Raw genomic sequence first — 25,221 nt, forward strand, 5'->3', positions numbered from 1 at the left:
ATGCCAGGACCTGCTCAATGTGTCTCTGTGCTTTTTTATCACTCGAATGATTATCACCGATGCACAGGATGGGACACTGCAGAGTTCATGAGTTGGCGTGAAACTTTCTGACTTATTTTCTGTAGATTATTTTTCCGACCTTTGTCTCTGTGTGTCATTTCTAATCTCACCATTGACTTAATTTTTATTCCATTCTCCACAATGTTAACAAAACATTGATATATTTATTTCACTGAATCATGATCCTGAATGATAACAATTGATTGTATTGTGATGGGTCTTTAATCATTTTAGCCTTTCTGTTTAAGTTCTAGGTTTATTTATTTAAAGTTTACGTTTGTTTTTCCCCCCCATTTTTTTAACGTGAATTATGTATTCCCATCCAAGGAATGAGGAATAAAGTAGGCTACTCGCATGGTTATGCACTTTAATAAAAAATTTTTTTTTCATTTTACCAGGTAGAGCCCATTGAGCAATGTAGCTCTTTCAGAAACAACCTGGCCACAAATGATAGCCCAACGAATGGCTTATCACATGGAAATGTATCGCAGCCAAATACTCTCAACGCACGTTGATTCTAAATGTGGAGGGATAAAACCGGAGGACCCAGAGAAAAGTCTACGAGTCCACACGGAGAGAGATACTGCAAGCTCCAAATATACAGCAGTTGTCCGGCTGAGGGTCGAACCGACGACCTCCTGTATACCAGACGAGGGACTCAGCATCTCGCCACCACGGCGCCCTTTCCCATTTTATGTTCCGATTCCTTGGGGGATCGGCTGCAGTTGAGACAGCACAGAGGCGCTCGCTCCAGTGCAGAGAAACGCGGGGGAAATGGACGAGCTTGAAAAACTGGAATATTCGCCACGAAGGTCACGATACACCACAGAATGCTCAGAACGGGCTTCACGGAGAGGAGAAGAACGACACCACGAGGGGCAGCACGCGAAATTGACCAAACAAGAGGCGAGAAATTAGAGACAAACCGACTGAGACTGGCGGTTAATATTGGCAGAAGCGGTCGGGGGAAGTGGAAGATGCCATAACCGTGCCGCTGACTTAATATGAAATGAGCAGGCCATTGTGTACCGGTGTCGTGGCCCAAATTTGACAAAATAAAAATAAATTATCGGCAAATGACTCGATTGGGATTTCACGTGGCAATCCTCGTCCCCCCTGAATGGCTTTTGATGCCCCCTCACACGCCAGTCACATTGTGCCCCATAGGGAAAGCTGCCACTGGGGATGCCCTTTTAAAATGTTTGAGATGCGGTGTGAGTGGCTTTATCGCGTGTACAGTGCTTGTAGAAGCCCCGGCGACAAGGAGGGTGGCTATACATAAATAACAACCTTATATTATTCAACTGGGTTTATCCGTATTGAAATGTTTGAGGAGCTCACAGAAACTTGAAAGATTTGGATAGAAACCTCCCTTATCATTGAATTTATCTGGCAGGATAAGGATGCATTGGTTGGGGCATGTGGCCTGCATGCCCATCCACTTGTCTCAAGAGCGTTGTGTGTTAGTGTGTGTGTGTGCATTTACTTGGTGGGAGTTGAAGCTACGAACCTGGTGACCCGAGTTCAATTCCCGCTCATGGCCAACACCAGGGATGATTATCTGAACCAGTCCTGGGCCACCCCTAGGTCGACTCAGCCTCAAATGAGTACAAGCGAGACAAAGGCATTCGGGCATGGTGTTGGCCACTCATCCCTTCGTGTGCCGTGCCGGCCTTCATAGATGCTCGCTAACAGCACTTGCCTCTACAGTCTGTTGAGGCTATATGGGGGGGGGGGGGGGAGGTGTCTTTGTATTTTCTTGAAGTGTACACCTGTGGGCAGATCACCGTGAGTGTGCCCGATATGGTCGTATCTCCGAAGTGAAGCAGGGTTGAGCCTGGTTAGTACTTTGATGGAAGACTTGCCTGGGAATAATCAGCCTGGTAGGACTGAGCTACGAGGTGGCCATGAGATGGCGACACAGCAAAGGATTCTTGAACACATCCGTGCGGGGCTTTGAGTTTTACCCATTCCTCTCGGTACATCCCTCTCTCTGTCCACCCAGCAGCTGTATGAAGGTCTCCCCATGCCATTTCGGTCTTGCGGGTTGCTGGACGATTTTTCGCCGCGCTGGGCACTGTGGGTTGGCGAGCGGGTGGCCTGGGATTAGTTCGGATGCGACTCGCCACCGATGTCAGATGAAATCAATTCTCCTGTTCACGATGCATGCATTGAATCGTGTGGGGGACAATCGATTACACTGGTCAACAACAAAAAAACATTTTTTTCTGGCCAGGACTTTTGCAGCTGTTTTAGACTAATTTCAGGGTGCTGATTCCAAATCTGATCTCAGATTTGCTCTATCACATCTCATTTTATGCTATCTGCATACCCCATTTTCATTGATTTTACCCGAAATTAACTCTGTCACTTATGATTGCAAGTTGTTGCGAGTCAGTGACTGCTTTAGTGCTAAAATATGGTGCTGTATTTTTAGGATAGTATGTTTATAATATCATTTTATGCAGATATCCACATTTATTTAATATTTTTCTTCTGCAGTTTTTATTGAAAATGCAATATTTGATATCTCAAAAACCTGATGCCAGAATTGTAATCAGCAAACCAAAATTACCTTAAAACCGTTGGAATACCTTATGCCAGAAAAAGTGTGTTGACCAGTGTTATAAGTGATTGCTGTACGTTTTGAGTCTTGCGTTTTAGTGATCTTTGCAGGCATCAGAGACACTGCATGCACAGCAATAGGCTTCAGTGTATATTCGAATTTTTCAAGAAGAAATATAAAATTACATTTCAAACGTATGCATTCTCAATTTATGTAGTTTAACATTCCAAACAATGTGGAGAGATGCTTTGCCAGACTTACAAATGAGAGAAAGTAGAGCACATGGATCAGAGAACACATTAAAATCAGAGTAAATCATATTCATCGTTATAAAAAGGTAAGTGGGCTTCGGCAGTGCAACTTGCCAGAAGGGATGATTGCCGATGGACAAGATTAGTGACAGCCAATCACACTAATCAAAGGTGCGGGAAGGAGAGGACACGCCCGACCGAACAGCCACCATGGAGATCGAGTGATGTGGTTACTTCATGTGCCAGAGTTGGATTGCGGCTATTAGCATTGCACACTTGCAAGGTATACGCGGTGGCGAAATGTTAACTACCTCGTCTGGTATGCAGGAGGTCGTGGGATCGACCCTGACCCTGAGTTTGCATGTTCTCTCCGTGGTCGCGTGGATTTTTCCCTGGGTCCCTCTGCTTTTTCCCTCTACATTTTAAAACATGCATTTTAGAGTATTTGGCTGCTATAAATGTCCACGTGATAGGCCATTTCGTTCAGCTATCGTTTGTGGCCAGGTTGCTTCTTTTTTTATGGCAACGGTCTGACGAGACCTTCATCAGTAAATCAATTGATGATGATAATCACGGTGATGAAATTTAGAAGAAAATTTGTTAATAAAATCAAAATCAACGTTTATGTATTTGGCTGTGCGCGTAAGCACGCATCCACACGTAACGGTGCAATAAAATAAAATCACTTGTGTTGCGTTTACGCAGAGTATTTTTAGATTCTGATATTTGTATTGGCCTTGGCGCAGGATGATTTGCAAGCTGTGTGCAGGGTTTTTAAGGGGGGAGAGGTTGCTCGGGCTAATGGTGTTTTCATGGCCACGTCACTGCGCGCGGAATAGAGGCTGACTCTCACGCACAGATCAATAGCCCCTTCTGATCGTGCTACAGTGCAAAATAAATAACGCCTCCTTCCAATAGGAGCCCATCTCTTCACATCAAAAAATAAATGAAAGCATTTATTTTTTTAACGCAAACACATGAAGTCCCACGGACTTCTGGGAGTTCATCTTATCAGCAGCTTCGATTCACGACAAGTTTAACTGCTTTCAGCATTTGATGTGTCATCAGCACGGACAGGCTTGCTTGCACCAATGCTGGTCAACTGTCCAAGGTGTATATCGGCAAGGAAGCTTTATACTGGTAGGAACCTCCTGGTTACACCTGCCCACAGAGGATTATTGTGTCCGTCCGTCGTGCATACAAAAATGGGAGGGGTGGGGCTGGGTGGAGGGTGGGGAGGGGCTGGGTGGGGAGGGGCTGGGTGGGGAGGGGCTGCGTGGGGCTGGGTGGGGAGGGGAGGGGCTGGGTGGGGAGGGGCTGGGTGGGGAGGGGCTGGGTGGGGAGGGTGGGGAGGGGCTGGGTGGGGAGGGTGGGGTGGGGCTGGGTGGGGAGGGTGGGGCTGATTGGGGGGTGGGAGGGGTGGGGCTGGGTGGGGAGGGGCTGGTCACCCCGTGGTGCCCTTATAAAACTCAATGTTTAATCTACTCACGCCGGCTTGTGCCCGCCCTCACAGTCGGGCATATTTGCGGAATACACCACGCCGCCGTTGACCCTGGCCATTGACCGAGCAACCTAACGTTCCTACCAGCTCCTTCCGCAGGAATGTGTTGAATGAAATGGATCATAGTTCAACACAAAAACCGTATAATACATAATTGCGTAACAATCATTGAAAGTCGCTGTGTAGAATGTTCATAACAAAATAAACTGCCTCCAGCTGGGTTGAAGCTTGGGCTAAGGAATGCCCTGTTTAATGTCAGCGTGTGGAACATTCAAATGAACATGCCAATTGGATGGATATGCAGGAATTGACCTAATCAGATGAAGCGTCACTTGTTCGTTTGGATGCGCAGATTCACCGCATAGCCTTTTGCATTGCGCTGGGCCATGTGCTGTTAGCGAGCACCTATTAAGGCCTGCATGGTGCACGTTGGGGTGTTGTTGCCAGCACCACGCCTTACCACAAATGTCTGTCCAATGCTGATTGTTTTAAATACTCCACCAGATGCCTATTTAAGCCTCAGTCTAGAGGAGGTCTAGGACCAGCTCGGATATCACTTGACGTTGAAGTTGGCTGTGGCCGGGAATTGATCTCAAGCTTTGCGGCTTCATATTAAAGTGTGCAAACCAATTTGCCATCATTGCAACCTTAAATGAATATAAGGCCAAGGTAGAGGTCCTATGTCGTCGCTTTAACTTCGACTTTTGGCCACCTCAATGTATTGGCCCTTGGTTGATGTTTGTACCCATGACAGGTGTTCTCTCGGCCAATTTTCTCTGAAAAGAGACCATTTTCCCTCTGAGATACCCTGGCGTGTAGGGGCACGTTATCACAAAAAAGTGATTATATCATCACCCTTGTGTACGTAGTCTGAACTGGGGGGGGGGGGGGGAACGTTGGCATCACAGTGGGCCACACCTCCATCTTATGTTTGTGCCGTGGCGAAACTGAATTGCTTGACAACTAGGACCTCCATAGCTGAAGGGGAGGGTCCTGACCTGTAAGTTGAGCAAGCTTTCACCAGCATTGATTCAAGCGAGTCCGACTTCTGCCGATGAGGTACCATGTGTCGAAACCCGTCCGGAGTTTTGCTTGCATTGAAACAGTGCTGCTTAACTTACGCGCTCCCAGAAGGCCGTGCGGCTGACGAGTTGTGTAATATTTTTTTAATTACATTTTTAATGTGGAGAGATGGATATGTGATGGAGACGAAATAATACAATGGTTCATTCATCTATACTCTTTGGTTCTTTCGGTAAAGTCATTCAGGAAGAGAAATAATGAAATAAAATAAAAATAATATATCACGACGTTAAGGTTGCAACACAAACGGTCGTCCCCTGTGTTGCGATCGAAACGTCGTGATATATAATTTGATTATCTTTCTACCTACGTGACTTTACCGAAAGAACCAAAGAGGATGGATTCCAGCAGTCACGAAAGTTTCAAATCAAGATTATTCATTCATCTTTATTGATTCTAATGTCCATGATACAATCATGCGACAGTCGATTATTTTCAATTCGTATACGCCGTAGTCTTTAGGGGCGCTGCGGTCACCATTATGCATTTTATTAACATTTTTGCATTTAATAAAACTTTTCAACGACGCAAGCAAAGGACACCAGAATGTGTGTGTGTGTACACGGGAATCTGCATAGCCGGTATTCGCGCACGGTCCTAGACGAAGCCCTGGTTGTGATCGCAGACAGGAAAGAGAAACAGAGGGGAGAGAAAGCAAAACGAACAGGGGTGGAAGAGAAACGGAAGAGAGAGCGACTGGCGTCAATTACACAGCGGGGTAGAAAGGGTCAAGGCGGCAACGAATCAACAAACGGGGACCTCGCCATTCGCCACAGTGTTGATTCTTGTGTTGAATCGTAACCCCCCCCACCCCACCCTGAATCGTGACAATTCATTGACTCTTTGTATGGGCAGTTAGTGAATTGTCCTATCGCTATGCCCCTGGCGGTGTACATGTCGCCTGGCAAAGGCGAACGAGTGCCCGATGCTTGCGTGGTGCCGATGTGCACACCCGTGCTTCTGAGTCGCTAACGTCGCCGCACCGCTCCGTTCCGTTCCACCGTGCGCGGTGGTCATGGGGTGTGGGGGGATTGGGGGGGGGGGCAGGGGGAGGCAGTGCAATCAAAAGGTGGTGGATCGAGCAGTGTGCGAGCCGCTTGGGGGGGTTTGATTGCCTCCTTAATGCTCGACACGGTCGCTCTCACATCGGCGGTGGGACAGATGGGGGGGGGGGCGGGGGGGGGGGGTGGGGGTGGGGAGGGCAGCGGGGCCGGGGGGGGGGCGGCCGTTCCACAAGAGTTTGGAATCGGGCAGCGATGAGATCAGCGAGCAGTGAAGGGGGATGTGGCGCGTTCCGTTTGTTCCCCTGTGCATGGCCTTCATGTTTGTCATTTGGCCCGCGGTCGTAATGGCTTTGCCGGCTGTTGCTGCCGCTGAGTACTCCACTCCGTGCCTCAAAGCGGCTGTGATTTGCAATATCTTTGACATTCAAAGAGCGGGGAGCTGCCACTGTGGTGTGACCGGCTAGCACACTTAACTTGGAAATCCGAAGCTTGTCGGTTCGATTCCATGCCGGCGTCCTCCATCTACTCGTGGCCCATCTGTGCCAGCGCCTGGCTTGGTGACGACTGGGCGGCGCTACCGCGGGGAGTCGTTGGCGCGCGTGGTGCGTGTGCTGCGTGTGCGACCTGCGGTGTGTCCCCCTGGCAAATGAGCAGATGCATCCAGTCAACTCGCTCTCTTGGGGCCAGGCGCGACGGTGGAGCCGGCGAATGTGGTGCTGCGTAGGAGGCCTGCGTCATGCTTCAGCCTCGCATTAATTAGAATGCTTCTTTAGTGCCGTATCCCCTCCCCCCCCCTTAATGTACTGGGGTACAGCATATGGTGGGAGTATGTGTGAGTGTTTGTGCATTCCTCCTCGTGCGTCTCTGCGCGCTTTAGCGTGCACAGGGTTTATTGAGTGTACATCTGCGCACGTACGCGTGTAAATGTGGGAGTGTACGTGCTTGGTGTGGGGAGCGGTAGTGTAGCGGTTAGTGCACTGCCGCTGTGAGCCCGGTGACCCGGGTTCGAAACCCGCTCGCGGCCAACGTCGGTGACGAATATCTGAACTGGTCCTGGGCCATGCAGTCGGTAGAATTGACCTTACATGAGTACTCCGTGCGGTGTGTAGACATCGGCACCGGGTGTGGTGCTGGCCACCCCCCCCCCACCCCCTCCATGCACCGTGCCGGCCCTCATAGGTGCTCTTTTACATCGCCTATTCACGAGGCTCAATATCTCACCCCGACTGCTTGTGAGGCATGTCCTTAGTGTGTGTCCGCATGTTCAATGTACATTTGCGTGAATGCGTGCTGTGTGCGTGCGAGTGAGCGAGCGAGGGTGCGTGCTTGCCCGCGTTCGTATCCGCACGCGCATGCAGCGGCGCAGTCGTGTGCATCTGCATGTTAATGTGCCGGCCGGGACAAAGGAATAAAATCCTGGGTTGCAGACACGTCGGTGAGCTTCTTTCGTGCAATAACCCTTTAAAAATAACAAGACAGTCTACATTTATGCGGTGAAAAAAAAGCAAGCAATTTACGTGAACAAAAACGTGCGTTTTGAAAGACAAAGAGACGCTGTCGCTTTGCTCAACGTGAAAAAAGCGTCGTTTTGCGATGGCTTTTATTCAAGAGTCCGTGGATTTTTTCTTTGGCAGCGGCAGGGCCGGGGCGAAGGGATGCAGGGGTTGTGTGAGTGTAGGAGGGGGGGGGTAAGTGGCGCTAATCTAATCCCTGCTTCCCCCTACGGGAGAAAGGAACACCAGCCTCCCCACAACAGATGTTTCTCAGTGAGCCGAGCGGACTCGGAGAGAAGAGGATCACGAGACCCCAAGGATTGTTCACGTTGTATTGTGCTCGGCTCACTTTCTTTGTTCCCCGCTCTGCGTTATTAAAATCCGAAAATCTTCGGCTGCCGCGAAAAGCCATTGCGCAACGGTCACCGCTCCGTTGAGGATGTTTCTGACGATTCTAGATTTGAATCTTTCGTGACTGCAAGGATTCATACTCTTTGGGTTTTTCGGTAAAGTCACGTAGGTAAAACAATAAATTGAAATAAACGAAAACAAATAAATTAAATCACGACGTTTCGGAGGCAACACAAGCCTCCTTCATCAGGTGTAAAAAGGCACAGCAAAATAACTGGATTTAATTTAGTTGTTTTATTTTATTGTTGTGCCTACGTGACTTTACCGAAAAAAACAAAAATTGTTTCTGACGGTCCGATATGTTTAATACGTGGGCGTGATAAGGTTGAACTTCTAAACGTTCCATGCGCACTATTTACTCGCTTGTGCAGTACATTGAACTCTGCTTTAATCTTTCGAGTTGCCTCACTCCTATATATTCCGCAAGCCACTTTTTTTCAGGAGTTATCGTTTGGAATGGAATTTGTTTCAGCTAATAAAATGCTACGTACTAGTCCATGCAAAGCTGTGCCACGTCTCAAGACTGTACAGGAACGGTGGGCTTCCCTGCGTTGGCAGTGGGGCACGAACACAAATGATGAGATGGACGCGACGCATTCTTCAAATAACTCCGCAGCCTTAAAATGAGAAATATATACGAACAAGGCGCCGTTTAGGGCAATGGTGCTATATGAAGGACCGTTGCGCAGAATGTGGGCTGTTATAATATATATTTATTTTAAGGAAATGTTATTGATGAATGTATTTTTTTTCTTCTTTCTTTTTCTCGAGAGGTGGTCAGTCACGGGCAGAGGAGGAAGGTCTTGTTGAGCCTCGACTTGAACAGGTGCATTGAGCCAACAGCATCGATGGCTGACTATTGTGGGAGCAGGGGTTGAAGGTCAACAATACAATATATACTTTTACTTACGGTTCGGGGCACACGGTGGTGAATTTAGTAATAGGTTTTTACCCTTTCAACTGGTACAAAAACTGACACCTTTATACAAGGCATCATGTTTGCAATAACCACAACACAAGCAGTCGAAATGCAAACAAAAAGAAACAACTCTGATGATGATAATGATATGCACTGTCCTTGAAGTTGATTGGTCCACACCCGAGACAGCTTTTCTTAGAGCCTAGTCTCCATTGGTGTTGGACCAGATGACGCCAAAAGGCGTATGGTGATGAATTTGTCCGTATCATTGGCCTTGCTTTGCAAACAGTGCGCTCAATTGGCCTAATTTTCGCACCTCCGATTTGCATGGTTGTCTGTGCGGTGAGAAAGAAGTTCAACATACACGCACAATAAACCCATGAGTTTAAACTACTTAACAGTCGATCAATGGCTAGAGCGCTCTGCCGTGGTGCTACGAGGCGGCTCGCAAGTTATTGAACGGTGTGCGAGGTCGTGTTGTCACGCACCCACTGAGCCAATGAGGGCTACGCGTTTGTGTCCACGAACCGCGAGTTCGCAGGAAGGTGCGGAGCTTCTGATTGGCTGGATTTTGACACACCCACCTAACCTCAGCGAGGCGCTCTGAGCTAACAGGTCGTTCAATAGATAAGCACTCTGCCCATCGAACACAATCCCGGTGTACATTAATGCACGCAAAAGTTTGGAAGTAAGACGAAACGATTACGTTTTCCAAAAATGTTAAACCCTTTTGCATGAGTATTACGGTGTGTGAAATATTCCCACGGAAGCAATTTTGATAATTTATTTGGTCACATGATCAATTCTGACCAAACTGGAGTGGAAATGAACACGCATAAGGACGGAGCGCCGAGCAATTCCCGCGGGCATCGTTATCGGTCGGGGTCGATCTCGCCATCGGTCGGGGTCGATCTCGCCATCGGTTAGCCAAATATATTTTTTGGGAAATTCTTCAATGGACGATGCAGATGTTAAAATCTCCTATTCGCGAATTGTGAGATTCCGAACATGGTAATTTCTTGCCACCTCGTAGACATTCGTTTGTTCGCCAGGGGAACCTGATTCGTTTGAATGGAGAAGGGAATCTCCATTGCAATGAATGGGGGGCGTCTCTGGGTGATCTAAATGCAGCGATCGCCTTTTACAGAAATGGGATTCTTCAGCGGCCTAAGATGTACCCATAGAAGCCCTATTCATTTCTATGCAGACTCCCGGATCTCCATTGAAATTCATGGGTTTTCTAGTGATGGCTCCACACATCGCCACCAGATGGTAACGCTTTGGCAATTCCCCATAGGACATGCCAGCGATTGCTCGAAATTACCTAATTCCAAAATTCACATCATGATTCTGGGTTGAGAATCATGGGAATCGCCAAATAACAACAATTATTCATGTAAACCCACACACACACCACTTAAACCAGGGGTGTCCAAACTTTTTGCAAAGAGGGCCACATTTGATAAAGTGAAGATGCCCGAGGGCCAATAGTTCCTTTTGACATTGTTTTAACCACAAAAGTTACGTGGAAATACACACTGTTATAAAACAATTTTCATTGTCACAATTACCTTTATTTTTCAAATGACAATGTAACCAAATATAAGCCACTCAGGCAGACGGGAACAACTCTAAAAACACAATTCTGCCTTTCATTCAGTCAGATAACATTGAACAAACTGTATAGAATACCTTAAATTTCCATGAGTTTTATGATGTATTTATTCTGACAGAGCTGGCGAGCCATAACTTACACATTATAAGACCGAAGCTGCGGGCCGTATGAAATTTGCCCGCGGGCCATGATTGGCCCGCGGGCCGGACTTTGGACATGCCTGACTTAAATCCACACACACCACTTAAACCCACACACACACCACATAAGCACATACAGACGCACCACATGAACCTACAAAAACTACAGCCAATGCAATTTGTCACTGCTGTTCTATGCTGCAAATGGGCGACCCTAACCCATGCAACTACCCCTTCTGTCCTTCACGCGACGTATGTGTATTTGAAACTCGGCAGAGTACAGAACACTGTTTGGGAAAATAATCCAACATTTGGTACGTGCAGTCCCTTAACGGTGATTGTTTAGCTGGTCCTTGAAAAGAAGACGAAAACGAATGAATGAACATTGTTTAAAAAAAAAACAACGATGAAAAGCACTTGAGTGTTTTCTGTGCGAATAAAAAGTTTAAAGTTGATTGCAAAACCCACTCACGTGATGCTCCATTAACCCCGTGCTACGAGTTTTGATCTCGAAGCAGTAAATGAAACAAGTGTTGACATCCGTTGATAATAAAAGTCCGGTTTCTCCCCGCCGAGTCTCGCTAAAGTCAGACATCGACGGTTCCAAGTCACTGCTCATCGTTGCCCCGTGACGTAGGTCAGAGTTTATATTTGTGCCAGGGTAGAAGCTGCTGTTCCTGTTTTCTCGCGCTCAGCTGTGTGCCACAGACAAGTGTGTTCCGCTGAGACCTGAAGCGCTATGTATTGTGGCTGTGGTGCCCTGCCTGACTCCTGGATCCAGGGGGTGAGATGGCCGTCCTGAAAGAGTTTTGACCCCAGGTTCAGCCCCCACGGTGGTCATTTTGGGGGCTCGGGGCGACTCTTTCACATGAGGCCCGCCCTCTCCTCCATCCCTGAAGTTTTGAAATATCGGGGCCAAGAGGATCCGGGGTACAGGCGGGTGTGCCACAGTGGCTTTAAAAGCATTATGTTTGGAGTTTGGATGTTCTCCCCGTGGCCACGTGGATTCTTACTCCGGGTCCTCTGGGTTTCCCTCCACATTTAGAAGCATGCGTTGAGGCCGTTTAGTTTATTTTGCGGCTATAAATGTCCAAATGATGAGCCATGTTGTTGAGCTATCATTTATGTCCAGGTCGCTTTTGAAAAATAATTTAATTCCTCAGCGGGCTGTGCCTGGTAGGATGGGAATGGTTTAGTTTTGTGTTTGTACGTGTTTGGGTGATTTGTTTACCTTTCTTGTACTTGGCACTACTATCGTGTTGTTGTACTGTGTTTGTTGTTGTAACGTTCTTACCCGCCCCTCCTGGAGATCTGTGAAAAAGAGCTTTGTAGCTCATCGGATTCCTCCAGGATAAATATTTTTATTTCAATTCGAACGGTTGGCTACGCACGCTGCGAAAGAAGTTCAACCATTTATTCATGCATAACACCTGGGTTTGCTCGACGACAACCGGTAACCATTTTCAGAATTGGTTATCCCGGTTCAGAAAATCTGGGAGCCGGTCACCGATTCCAGTGGAATGTTATAAACGAGAATGTAGCATCGGGCACGTGCCAGCGTACAAAACCGCACGGCGGCCTAAGTTCACTTGCTGTTGATTCTCAGTTCAAAGGTGAAGGTGCAATCCTTCGATTGTTTGCCTGCACGCGTCACTGCTAGGTTGCTGATGGGGAAGGGCCTCCACCAGAGGGAGCCCCCCCAAGAGGGCATTTGGTCTACTCTTCTATGCTGGTGCCCAGAATGCAATTTTCACAGGTGGCGAACGTCTTGCTTTTGCAGGGCTTGTGGGAAAGTAACCCCTTCCCTACCGCTTTTATAGATAGAGGAGGTTACTGGAAAGGATCTCAAAAAATTGTTCTGTGACATCTCATTCCACGGGACGTTTTCTATCACGGGTTGACGTACTGCTGTGCGAGCACTCTGCTAAGATGCTTGGATTCATAACGTCACTACAATTGGAATACATTCGGGGCAAAAGAGAGGAAATCTCCCATTGAACCTCGCTGGGAATCGCACTCGGGATGATGAGGTTCGTCAGGCAGTGTGGGGAGGTTTGGCATTGATACGAGAACCAAAATCTTCACGCTCTCTCGGGCGATTTAGCCCAACCGGGGTCCTTGCGTAGAATATACGATTGCCAATCCAACGGAGACCAAAGTGGTTATAATTTCTCAGTGCTGCTCTTGCCAAACCTTCCTAATGCCGTGGCGAAATCGTCATTGCTAATGTCACGTCCATCCATTATCATCTATTTGCCAAGCACGTGCTAATTATCTTCTTTTTCTTACGGTTGTTGTTCCCACATTCCTACGTGCTTGGTAACCCGCGTCTCTCTCCTTCACTTATGTCTGTGAAAGGGCTCATCCCTTGCTGTCACCCGAGCCACTGTTTATATTATTCATATTATTCCTCCAATCCCATCTTTGGGTCCTTCCTAGTCCATTCCTACCTCTAATCTCTCTGTGTTACGGGCTCTGTTTTAGGTGTTCGTGTATCCTTTATTTAGCCTGGAGATTAAATAAACACACATAAATGAAACAACATGATCTCTTTTGTCAGGGTGACCTTGGTACGATGTTTATTTTGTCACTTGGCACCAAATGTCCGTGCCGTCTCTGTGTGCTTATTATGGCTTGATACATGGAATTAATTGGTGCTCCACTGCAGAAACAATGATGCCAAAAAACAACACAAACACGTGTTTTACAAAGCAACAAGCACCGCTGTCCATGCATTGCGTCTTTCTTTTCGGGGCTCGCGGTCGGTGGAATCCGTGTGCGGGATTGGGATTTCCCGAGCAGCCTGAGCTTGAATGGGACCAGCTGAAGGTTTTGATTTAAAGCTTTCGTGACTGCAGGGATTCATCTTCTTGGTTCTTTCGGTAAAGTCACGTAGAATGGAAATAATAAAATAATAAAAATAAAACATAATAAAATAATTCTCACGACGTTTCGGCCACAACGCAAGCAACCGTCCTCAGAAAGACAGCGTCATTCAGACGCTGTCTTTCTGACAGACCTGTTCTTCACCTGAGGATGGCTGCTTGCGTTGTGGCCGAAACGTCGTGAGAATTATTTTATTATGTTTGATTTGTATTTATTATTTCCATTCTACGTGACTTTACATTATAAAAAATGTATTTTATATATTTTTTTCATTCCCTTCTACGTGACTTTACCGAAAGAACCAAGAAGACAGCTGAAGGTTGTTGGCACCGGATTTGTTTTAATTCTCTCGCGCTTCGCAAATCGTCACGCAAATCACCGCGGTGGCAGCTTCATGAAAACGACAAAACGTCGGTGGCAGTGGCCCCCAGACCCAGGAGGAGGATTAGGAGGCAGTGGTGGACGCATTTTCACACGTTTTAATCTGTTGCAACAGCAGCGTGGCCGTGGGTGCAAAAAAAAAAACAAACCCAGCCGGCTGTAAAAATTTAGACAACTGTAGCTGCCCCCTGGCTTTTGCAGGCCCATCGCGTTTATAAACACAGGAACACGGACAAAAAATGCAAAAATACAATTTTATCGTGACGGCACCTGCCAACCGTGAATTTTAGTCGTTTCATAGTTTTGCGGTGGCTTGGTCCGGTACCCATGAGCGTTGGGGGATTGCACCCCATGATCCCCCCCCCGCGATCGCGTGGTTCGGGAGTGGTTTCGTCACCCGATTGTGGTCTTCGGACTACTTTCCGTTGCGGGCGAATTGCCGTTGTTGTGTGCGTGACGAGAAAATATTAAATTGGGTCACGAGATTATGCGATGCCTTGCGTGCGTGGGACGAAAATTGCATCCTGCATCCGAAGTATCTCAGCTGTCGCCTCCTATCCATTTTAATTCCATATATTGAGTCACTTATTGGAAGTTTTGCATGTAAATGTTTTGGAAATTTATAATGCAGGCAGCTATAGCAACAGTCCCATGTGTATTAATTTGTTTAGCCAGTGTTGTGGGTGGCCGGGTGTCTGGGGAAGTGGTTATTATATTCGAGTATTAGAGCATTGGACATTGTGCAATACGTTTGTGTAAAATGCATAGCCGAGGGGGGTTTTGTGCTTGCTTTTGCATGTACGGTCTATACTGTTTGGCGTGTTGTCTTTGTATATGTTGTTGTTTTCTGCACTGTGGTGCATTTTATATTTATTGTTGTGATTGTTACCATTTAGTGCATCAAACCTTGCTACCCGAGTTCGAACCCCAGTTCCGGTTGATGTTCGTGGCGAGTGATATCTGAACCGGTTCTGGGCCCCCCCCCCTCACCCCCCGCCCCCACCCGTCAACCCCCCACTCCCCTGCCTCCGCAACGACCCGCTTCAGTCGGTTGACCGCTCTGGTAAAGTATGATCAGATAACAACCGGACGACGCGTGCATTGGCGTGCGGGGAGGCTCTTATCCAACAGCGGATTGACAGAAGGACTGCCCGTACGCAGGACACGTACTGCACACGGTGGGGATTAGGCCGGTGTGCAAGTCCGGGGTGAAACCCAGCGTTTGGCGCGGATCAGTCAGGTCTTGACATTAAGCTTATCGGAAAATTAGTGCCCGTCAGCTGTGAAGCCATGACTCCTGTGGGTGGATATGTTGGTCACCTGTGTTGGGAGGAAGTGAGAATTGAGTTGGAGGCTAGTAGAGGACTTCCCGTAGTCGTGTGCTTAATGACCTTTGAGCAAATCAACCAGAATTGCTCGCCACTGTAAATTTGTTTCAACCAGGTAAAGGCCCACTGAGCTACGTAGCTCTTGTTCAGAAGCGACCTGGCCACAATTGATAGCTCAACGAAGCGGCTTATCACGTGGAAATTTATAGCAGACAAATTCTATAAACGCGTGTTTATAGATGTGGAGGGAAAAAGCGGAAGACCCGAAGATAAATCCATGCGACCACGGCTAGAAAATGCAAACTAATGTCAACCGTGGCCTGGAATAGAACTCTGATTTTGCCGGGCACACGGCTGCACTCCACGTGGATGCAGCGTTGTCTTAATTTGCTGTGGCTGTTGTTCCACTGCAATGCCCGTGCAGCATGCACCCATGTGGAACTCAATAGCCAGAGTAGAAATACAGTAAATACAAAGTCTTAATGCCTGCCAGGATCTTACTTTGGGATGTCAGCTTGGATTTGGCATGGGCAGCTTTTGATTTTTTACTCAAAGTTTGATGTCAAGGATTTGATTTTATGTCTTATTCTGTAAAAGCTCCGATTCTCTCTCTCTCTCTAGCCTCCAGCCATTTCAATTGTGAGTGGAGAGGCAGACGACATTCAAATGTTCGACTCCGTAAACGATGAGAAAACCCATCCATCGCAACAGGAAACTGTGCCGGCTGGAAACAAATAGATTAGACAACACGCAAAGGAGCTTGCTTACAAAACAGCAGACAGGCACGAATCTCGTCCACATGCCTCGTGTGCTTGCCATGTGACCACCGCAAAGCATGTCCAGCGCTGTCAGCCTTGTCTCGACCACCCAGCTCCAAGTCACTGAATGTGTGGCCGTGTCATTCTTTAGGCCACTAACTCTAGAAGAGTTTAAAATGTGGCCATGCCAACAGGAGAGATGGAACTTCGAAGGCTTTTGTGGTTACTGTATTTATTTTCTTAAAAGATACAGTTGTCCTCGAGTATCCTATGTATGTATGTCGAACGTCTTTCGCACCGTACGTAGACAACCGCGCTAATCGGAGGTGCGGGGGAAGGACAACAAACTAAAGACAAAAAGCAGTGTTGCATACGGTCGCAGAAGCGCATCTGAAAGTGCACGATTCAATGTTGTTTTCGTTGTCATGCCACTAGCTTTTTCCGTGCAGAGTGTTCTCTCACCTCAGAGTTAGTCGTTTGTCTGTGAATTGTAGTGCACGATAAAAATGACATGTTGTTATTTCTGCATCTGTACCAAGTCTGCCTTCTGCTGCATTACTGCCATAGGTTACATTCGGTGGAAGAAAAGAGCTGCAATTTTAACACATTAAATATGTAGTGTAAGAACTGCCCTACCATTTCTGAGGGCTCATGCCAGCAACAGCCATCGGCCATTTACTAATTAAAGGGAAGTGTTTAATCACTAGTAGCATAATAATGCATTGATTTATTAATTAGAATCACAATTTTCCCCCCCCGCTCACGATACATGCAAATTGTATGCTAATGCGCATTTAGGCAAATGAAACCGAGATGACGGATGATTACAAATGAGATGTACGATACAAATCGATGTGAACAAAAAAAAACGGGCGTTATAAATATACTAGGACAGTCTAGACTACATACCCGGGAAATACAACTTCAACGAGAGACATCGTGAACGAGACCCGCATTGCCGACGAGACAGACAAATCCAAAAGTTTAAGAGACAATGTTAACGCGACAAAACGAACGCTACAGACAAACCAGTTAAGGTGTGATCATCATTGGGGAGTGGGCCACGTGATGGTCAAGGGAAGGGCACTTTAACTAGTGTTTTGATTTAACAGGAGTAAGATCTTTTTTGTCAGATTAGCAGCCCACATACAACTACAGCCAACTGCTTTGCCATCGTCTCTAAATGTCTGCTTTGTAGTTGACAGTGTAACCTTTTACAGTGCCGTAGCGAGTTAACCAAAGGGTAATAAAACCGTTGACCCCGTCTGTGCAGCCGGGTTCGGTGGCAGACGCTCCGCGAATTCGTCCTCTGCGACCACGTCAGGCCGTGGATTCTACGGTGCGGTCGTGCCCCTTTTTGAGATAAGGGCATCATATCGTCATCATCGTCATCGGCCAGGCTGTGCTCAAGGTTGGGCGAGAGATAGAGGAATAGTACAAAGGACGGCACCGACGGAAGGCCGCGTAAACGTTATGGCCGGCAGCGGCGCTTCTGGCGGTGACGTCGCAGACGTTGAATTCGTTCTACACGGAGGCGTGGTGCCTCCTTGAAGTTCGGGCCGTGCGGGCAGAGATGTGCGTTTGCTTGTGAAGTGCGGCCTCTGTGAAACTACGGAGTTAGTTATGCATCAAATAGTTTGCGTTTTAGTCGCAATGGAATGGGCATTGGGAAGTTTCGGCAACGTACAAAAACGTGCACCGTGCGTACGAACAGCCCTCGGCTGTTACGCATTGTGCAAAACCACTAGTCCCTGAATAACTAAATTGTGCTTTTCGTGACTTAAAGCTTTCGTGACTGCAGGAATTCACATTCTTTGGGTCTTTCGGTAAAGTCACGTAGAGAGGTTAAAAGAAAATAAGAAAGTAACAAAAAACTACGACGTTTTGATCGCAACACAAGCGGTCGTCATCATGTGTTGCGATCGAAACGTCGTAGTTTTTTGTTATTTTGTTATTTTCTTTGAACCTATCTATGTGACTTTACCAAAACACCCAAAGAATGTGCTTATCGTGTCTACAGCCATCGTCAATAACCACAATGCAGTTCTTCCAGAAACTGGTGGTTTTGCATCATATTTTAGGCCTGAGAGCTGTATTTACACGCACGAGTGCACTTTTTTTTCCGTGTTGTTGAAACCGTTCATTTTCCAGCCTGGACTAATGTTTCTGTTTTTATGGGTTTTCTTATCATTTACAATGTTCTATTTAAACGTATGTTGAACTCCGTTCGCACCTTACGTAGCCAACCGTGCTAATCGGAGGTGCGGGGGAAGCACAGTAAACTAAAGACAACAAGCAGTTCTTAAGATACGAGTCTTCAATTTAGATTTAAAGGTGCATAGCTCCAGTGGCTTCCTAATATCGGAAGGAAGAGTGTTCCAGACGGCCACAGAAGCGCTTCTGAAAGTGTGCGATGCAGTGACCGTCTTTGTTCGATGGTTAGCCAAAAGCCGCTGTTGCTGTGGGGAAGCAGCTGTGTGCACAGGAAGTAAAATGTGACCTAAAATTGAAAAGGAGTCTTGTTTAAATGCCACAGATGGGGTTAGGGATGGAGTTAGGGTCAGGTTGCCCTGTGTGCGATTAACATTATGGGTTAGCGCTCGTGTGTGATTGGTTAATGTGCTCTGCCCCCAAGTGGCGTGCCCCTTCCACATGTTTCCCATATATAGTTCTGATTGTCAACGCAGGCCACGTTAACGTTATTTTTCTTGGTCCCTTGGAAGGGACAAAACGGCCGCTTGAATAGTTTGGGAGAAGCCTGGAGAAAGTTTATGCTGCGGTCGTTTTCGCACTCGCGGGGTCACGTTGCTTTGCAATATTTCCAAGTGGATTCTTCGTTTCTTGACGTGACACCGAGAGCACAGCCGGGATAACATTGGGGAATTAAATGCAGTAAGTAACACTGCGAAGCAAGACTACAAGCTGAAAAATAACTGCGTGCCTGTGTTGTTGTCCAAGTTTTTAATACGTTTTGCTCAATTAAATATCTAATTTAGCAGGCCCTGCCTTGCGTGCAATTCAAGGTGCGACTCCATTTTCACGTAGCACTGAATAATGTGCAGGTAAATTTCGATTTAAAGCTTTCGTGGCTGCAGGGATTCATCTTCTTGGTTCTTTCGGTAAAGTCACGTAGAAGGGGAAATAAATAAATACAATTTTCTTTATTATTTCCCTTCTACGTGACTTTACCGAAAGAACCAAGAAAATGTGCAGGTAATGAGGCCATGTACATACATGGTGTTATGTAACACAGGTGCTGTGGGCTGGATTCTCACGACTTTATGCAATGGCCGGGGACACATTTGCTTGGCTGCTTGTCAAGACGAGAATCTGGCCGAAAAGTATGACCAAACTTAGACCGCAAATTCCAGGGTGGACAGCGCAAAACTTAGAATAGATGTTGGATTAGAATGTTTGCTTTGGAGAACCCAATGGCACTTTGTGTGAACTCCAAAATATTTTTCTGAGCTCTCCTCCTTGCTGGGACCAGCCTTATGGATTAGCCGAATGTGGTAGCCAAGGTATAATCTGAGTCCACGCGAACCCCCCTTTCCGTAGGGGTCCCTCCTGGATAAGCCCCCACAGAAGCTTCCTCCCTATCCCTGAGTCTCGATGGTAACGGTCGACCTGATGCAGCCACAAAGCCAGAGGCGTACCCTTCAGCTGCCGCCTCCTCCATCCATGAGGTGGTGAAGCAATGCTGTAATGTTCTTGGGTTTTTTCGGTAAAGCCACGTAGGTAAAAAATTAAAATTAAAATCACGACGTTTCGGAGGCAACACAAGCCTCCGTCTTCAGGTGGAACCGTCACAGTACGCTCGCTGTATCAAGTAAAATGTGTTGCCTCCGAAACGTCGTGATTTTAATTTTAATTTTTTACCTACGTGACTTTACCGAAGAAAAACCAAGAATAAATGATTGCACTATGTAACATAATTTTTGTCTCTGGGTAGTTGGTGTTATTTCGTAATTGCTTATGCCTAAAAAGTATAGAAAATTGCTATTATTGCCCACAAACTTTGCTTTTGTGACCAGGACAGTGATGATTTGAAATGCACCTATTTTCAATGAGAAAACGGACGAATTTATGTCTCTGCATTCACATAAAGTCAGAAAAAACCAACATATGAATCAAAATTAACATGTATTTATACTAAAGTAATCCAAAAATGACTACAAAATATTTCGATACCAAGGCGCACTACCACAGGCGGGACTGGCCACAGCGGACCGAGTTCTCTGTGGGGAGGAACAACGTCAAGTGGGAGCCACTGATGGACCCCCGGAAGGTGCTGATGCCACCACTGCACATCAAATTGGGCCTTATGAAACAATTTGTCAGAGCTGTAGATAAGGAGTCGGCAGCCTTCCAGAACCTTGAAGACTTCTTCCCTAAGCTGTCAGAGGCAAAGGTCAAAGCCGGTGTCTTCATCGGACCACAGACAAAGAAGATCCTGGAGTGCAATGAATTCCCCAAGAAGCTCACTAGTTAGGAGAAAGCGGCTTGGAACAGCTTTGTCGCAGTGGTTCGAGGCTTCCTGGGCAATCACAAGGTCGAAAACTATGTGGAGCTGCTTGACACTGGTGAAGAACTACGGCACAATGGGCTGTAGGATGTCCCTCAAAGTCCATATCCTTGATGCTCATCTTGATAAATTCAAGGAGAACATGGGAGCGTACTCGGAGGAGCTAGGCGAGCGCTTCCACCAGGATATACTGGACTTTGAACGCCGCTACCAAGGACAGGATAACGAGAACATGATGGGAGACTACATTTGGTGGCTGATTCGTGAAAGTCGATTTACAGTATAATTATAAATCTCGAAAAACAACTCACTTCTAAATCTTTTGCAGTTATTTTTGTATTACTTTAGTATAAATACATGTAAATTAACATTCATATGTTGTTTTTTTCTGACTTAATGTGAACGAAAAGGTAAATTTCAAAATATCACTGTTCTGGTCACAAAAGCAAAGTTTTTTTGGGGAATAATAGCTATTTTCTATACTTTTTAGGCATAAGCAATTACGAAATAACACTTAGTACCCAGGAACAAAGTAAATAAATAATTTGTGACAGTCTTGTTTAAATTCACTTGTAATGATTGTTTAAATTCAGTTGTCTTCAATTCACATTCCCAAACCCTCATCCGCATTCTGTAGCTCTCCCACGTGTTTTCAGGGTTGTTTCCCCCTGTGTTGTTTGGCACGATTGTCCGACGTTTCGCTGCACATGCTGGGAGCTATTTCAGGAGCTTGATTTCAGGCCCAGAAGATAACCGCGAAAAACCCACGCGGTAGTTTTACCCACGTACCATTGTTCTGTGTATACCATTTGTTCCATGGTTAAAGTGCTTAATCCTGATTCACGTATCAGCCGATAGGTGGCCATGGCTCGCTTTTACCACGTTGGAAATTGCATGAGCCGCTGCGTTGTAAATACAGGTGGTTGAGACAGACCTCTGTTTCTGATTTACTGCCAGGCCTTTTCTAAAAATGAATTGGCTGAAGAAGTCTGAACATATGACATCGTGGGACGATTGTGAGATGGGGGCAGCTTGGGAAAAGCCTCTGTGCAGCAGTGGATTTACCCCAAAGATGACGACGGTGGTGGTGGTGGCGGCGATGACATCCAAACAGTGCAAGTCAGAACACAACTCTTGCTGCCATCATCGAGGCTGGGTTGTCACGAAGATGACGAGTTGGTATTGGCACTGGGGGGGATCGCGTTGCAACGAGGATTCACTCTGAATCTCTTGCGCCTGAAACGAGAGCTTCTACTATAACAATGCTGCAATTGTGGGTGCGCGACCACATGTTATGGTTCCTCTGCGCGTACGCGAGCGTGGGACGCTGCTAATCTCCGTCGACGTTGCGGGTAGAGGACGGTCTGTCCGTACGATGACAACAACAACAACAAATAGCTGCTGATTTCATTGACCTTGAGAGAGTACAAAGGGTGGAATAAAAAAAACTCGGGATTTGAACTGGATACTCTTAGGTTTTTCGGTAAAGTCACGTAGGTAAAAATAAATAATAAAAATAAAATAATAGAAATAATACCTACGTGACTTTACCGAAAAAATCCAGGAGTATGAATCCTTGCAGTCACGAAAGCTTCAAATCTAGAATGGATACCTACCAATTGGCGAGGCCAGCATTTTGACTCGGCACGTAAGCTATTCGAGCACTCTGAAGCATCCGTGTCATTGCAATTCTTGCGATGTTTAAAATCCATTTTTCTTTAGTTTACGGAGTCAACTATATGCTTGATGTGTGGCCGGTCACTGCATGGTGGGTGGGTGGGGTGGTGAGTGGCAGAAAAATACAACAACCCTTCGTCTTGTGTTTTACTAGTATTGGTCATTGTTAGTTCAGGTTGTGTTCAGAGGTTATACAAATGCAGTAATAGACAATATTATATGTATATATTGGAGAAGTCCTACTGCAGTGTGGCTATTCCTCTTCGGGCATGAGGTTGGGTTCTATTTTTTTTTTAAGTTCGCCGTGTGCTGAATAGCCGTAAACAGCCGTACGGTGACGCGATTGCAATTGTAACAGTAAAAATATTAATCGCAGATGTCTCCAAATTTCGATTTAAAGCTTTCGTGACTGCAGGGATTCATCTTCTTGGTTCTTTCGGTAAAGTAACGTAGAAGGGAAATAATAAAATAAAAAAAATAAAACATAATAAACGTCGTGAGAATTATTTTATAATGTTTTATTTTAATTGTATTATTTCCATTCTACGTGACTTTACCGAAAGATCTTTCAAAGTTTATTTGGTTTAACCACAGATCAGAGTTCTAGAGACCAGGATGAGTCTCATCTGCAAGAGGGACCCAGGGCCCGAGTCTGCCAGTAGGAGGCGGGGGGGGGGCGGCGGATCCCGGTTGAGTAATTTGCGATTGTAACGTTCGAACTTGGCATGTTTGGAACCCAGACGCCGGCAAGCAATGGGCCTGCTCTTGGTAATTACGTCAGGGGGACCTTTACATTTCCAATCTGAAGCAGACAGACCACGTGGCTCATTACAGGACATCATCGATTATCCCAGGCAGCTTCCAGAGGGGGGGGGGGGTTGGAAGTGGTCACCCGATTTTCAAAAACGCCGGATAATCGCTAAATCGTTATTTAAAATACCGTATTTCTGCACATTCTTACATGGCATTATGTTTTTAGGTGTTGTGTTTTTTTTCGTGTTTTTGAATGTGTTTACTGTATGAAACTGGCATAAATAAACATACACAAATAGACAAATAAATATCCGACTGTGAAAAGTTACCGTATTTAATGTACCGTACTTACCGCTTCTATCTCAAAGACTCTGCATGGGCTGATGTATATATGTGCAGTATTTTTTGTTGTTTAAGTTGTATGTAGTGTATCATGTAGCGTTTAGAATATTCAACACTGAAATCAAGCGCAGCTACTGTTGTTGTCACGCACATGGTACCGATCGCCGGACTGGTACAGCATTTAGCCGGTTTTGCCGGATCGGCCCGGGACCACCGGATAATGTTGGACGCAGCCGGATAATCGTGCGCTGGATAATCAACGATCAACTGTATTGTGGTAAAGGCACCAGCAGTATTAACCAGCGTGGCCTACCGTATTCGAACCGTGAATCCCTGCAACAAGCGTCAAACCACTGGGTCATGTGACCACCATCTTTGTCAAAATCCACAGCTGCATTAGGGTCTCTCATCGAGGTCGTTTGGCCATACTTCACCACCCAGGAGAGTGCAGGTTGGTGAAGGCTGTGGCCCAGCAGCTATTGCAGATATCACAGACCCCACTAGATGTTAGCTGTGACCAGGTATTAAACCCGGGTGGCTGGGTTCATCGTGCGATGGTGCTGACTGCTGCTCCACAGCTCTACCCCCATAGTGTTGTAATATTGTATGCAAGCTCTCTGCCCAGGAAGAGCGGTGACAACAATGAGCACTAATTTGCTTACGGGCAGTAGAAGTTGGGCAGTTATATTGTGTTTTAAATAATTTAGTGGTTTGTCCAGAGTTTTTTTTGTTGTCCAGGATTGAAAACAATATTTTCGTGGTATTGTGTTTGACGGCAGTGGTAATGTTGTGCCTCTTATTTTGTGCTTGGGATTCGTAGTTTGTGTGATGGTGAAGGGGTAGGGATGCTGTAGTTCGTTAACGCACTGTGCTATGAATCCAGAGAGCCGAGTTCGAGCCCCTGTAATGGCTACGATGCCTGTACTGATCTTGCGCAACATCCTTAAAAAACCCGCACTGACCAGTGTGGTGAAGTATGGTCAAACAACTCCAATGACCAATACGACACGGGGATGCCTACATCCATCAGTTGACTTAGAACGATTAATATGTAAAATTCAGTTGTACAGGGTTCACAGTATTCCACTATTTTCATTAATTTACGTGTCACTCAATATTGTTCAGACTCTATTGCTATGACATTATGATAGTGTGTTTGTGTTAATGATGACCAGTTGTTTCATAGACATTAAGAATTTGTAGCCATAGTTTGCAGAGGGTGCAGGATTGTGTGGATGGAGTGTGTGTGTGTGAATCTGTGTGTGTGAATCTGTATGTGTGTGGATCTGTATGTGTGTGGATCTGTATGTGTGTGTGTGAATCTGTATGTATGTGTGTGTGCAATGGGGAGGAGTTGTCATGTGGTGGTTAGCGCAGTGCACTACGAAACACCACGACCTAAGTTCGATTCCCACTCTCGGCCAACGACATCCGTGGCAGCGAATGTCTGAACCAGTCCTGGGCCTCTCCTAAGTTGACCCAGCCTTAAATGAGTACCTGATGAGGTTTGTACATCAGCACCGGGGAG

At 46.4% G+C, this 25,221-nt stretch overlaps 1 protein-coding gene across 1 annotated transcript in view; it reads left to right on the forward strand.

Moving 5' to 3' along the window:
• The window catches only part of LOC144734709 (disheveled-associated activator of morphogenesis 2-like), a 128,214-nt gene that overhangs the window by 22,063 nt on the left and 80,930 nt on the right, over positions 1 to 25,221 (forward strand). The window lies entirely within an intron of this gene.

This window comes from Lampetra planeri, chromosome 52 (genome assembly GCF_965212315.1).
Source record: "Lampetra planeri chromosome 52, kcLamPlan1.2.h2, whole genome shotgun sequence".
NCBI lineage: Eukaryota > Metazoa > Chordata > Hyperoartia > Petromyzontiformes > Petromyzontidae > Lampetra > Lampetra planeri.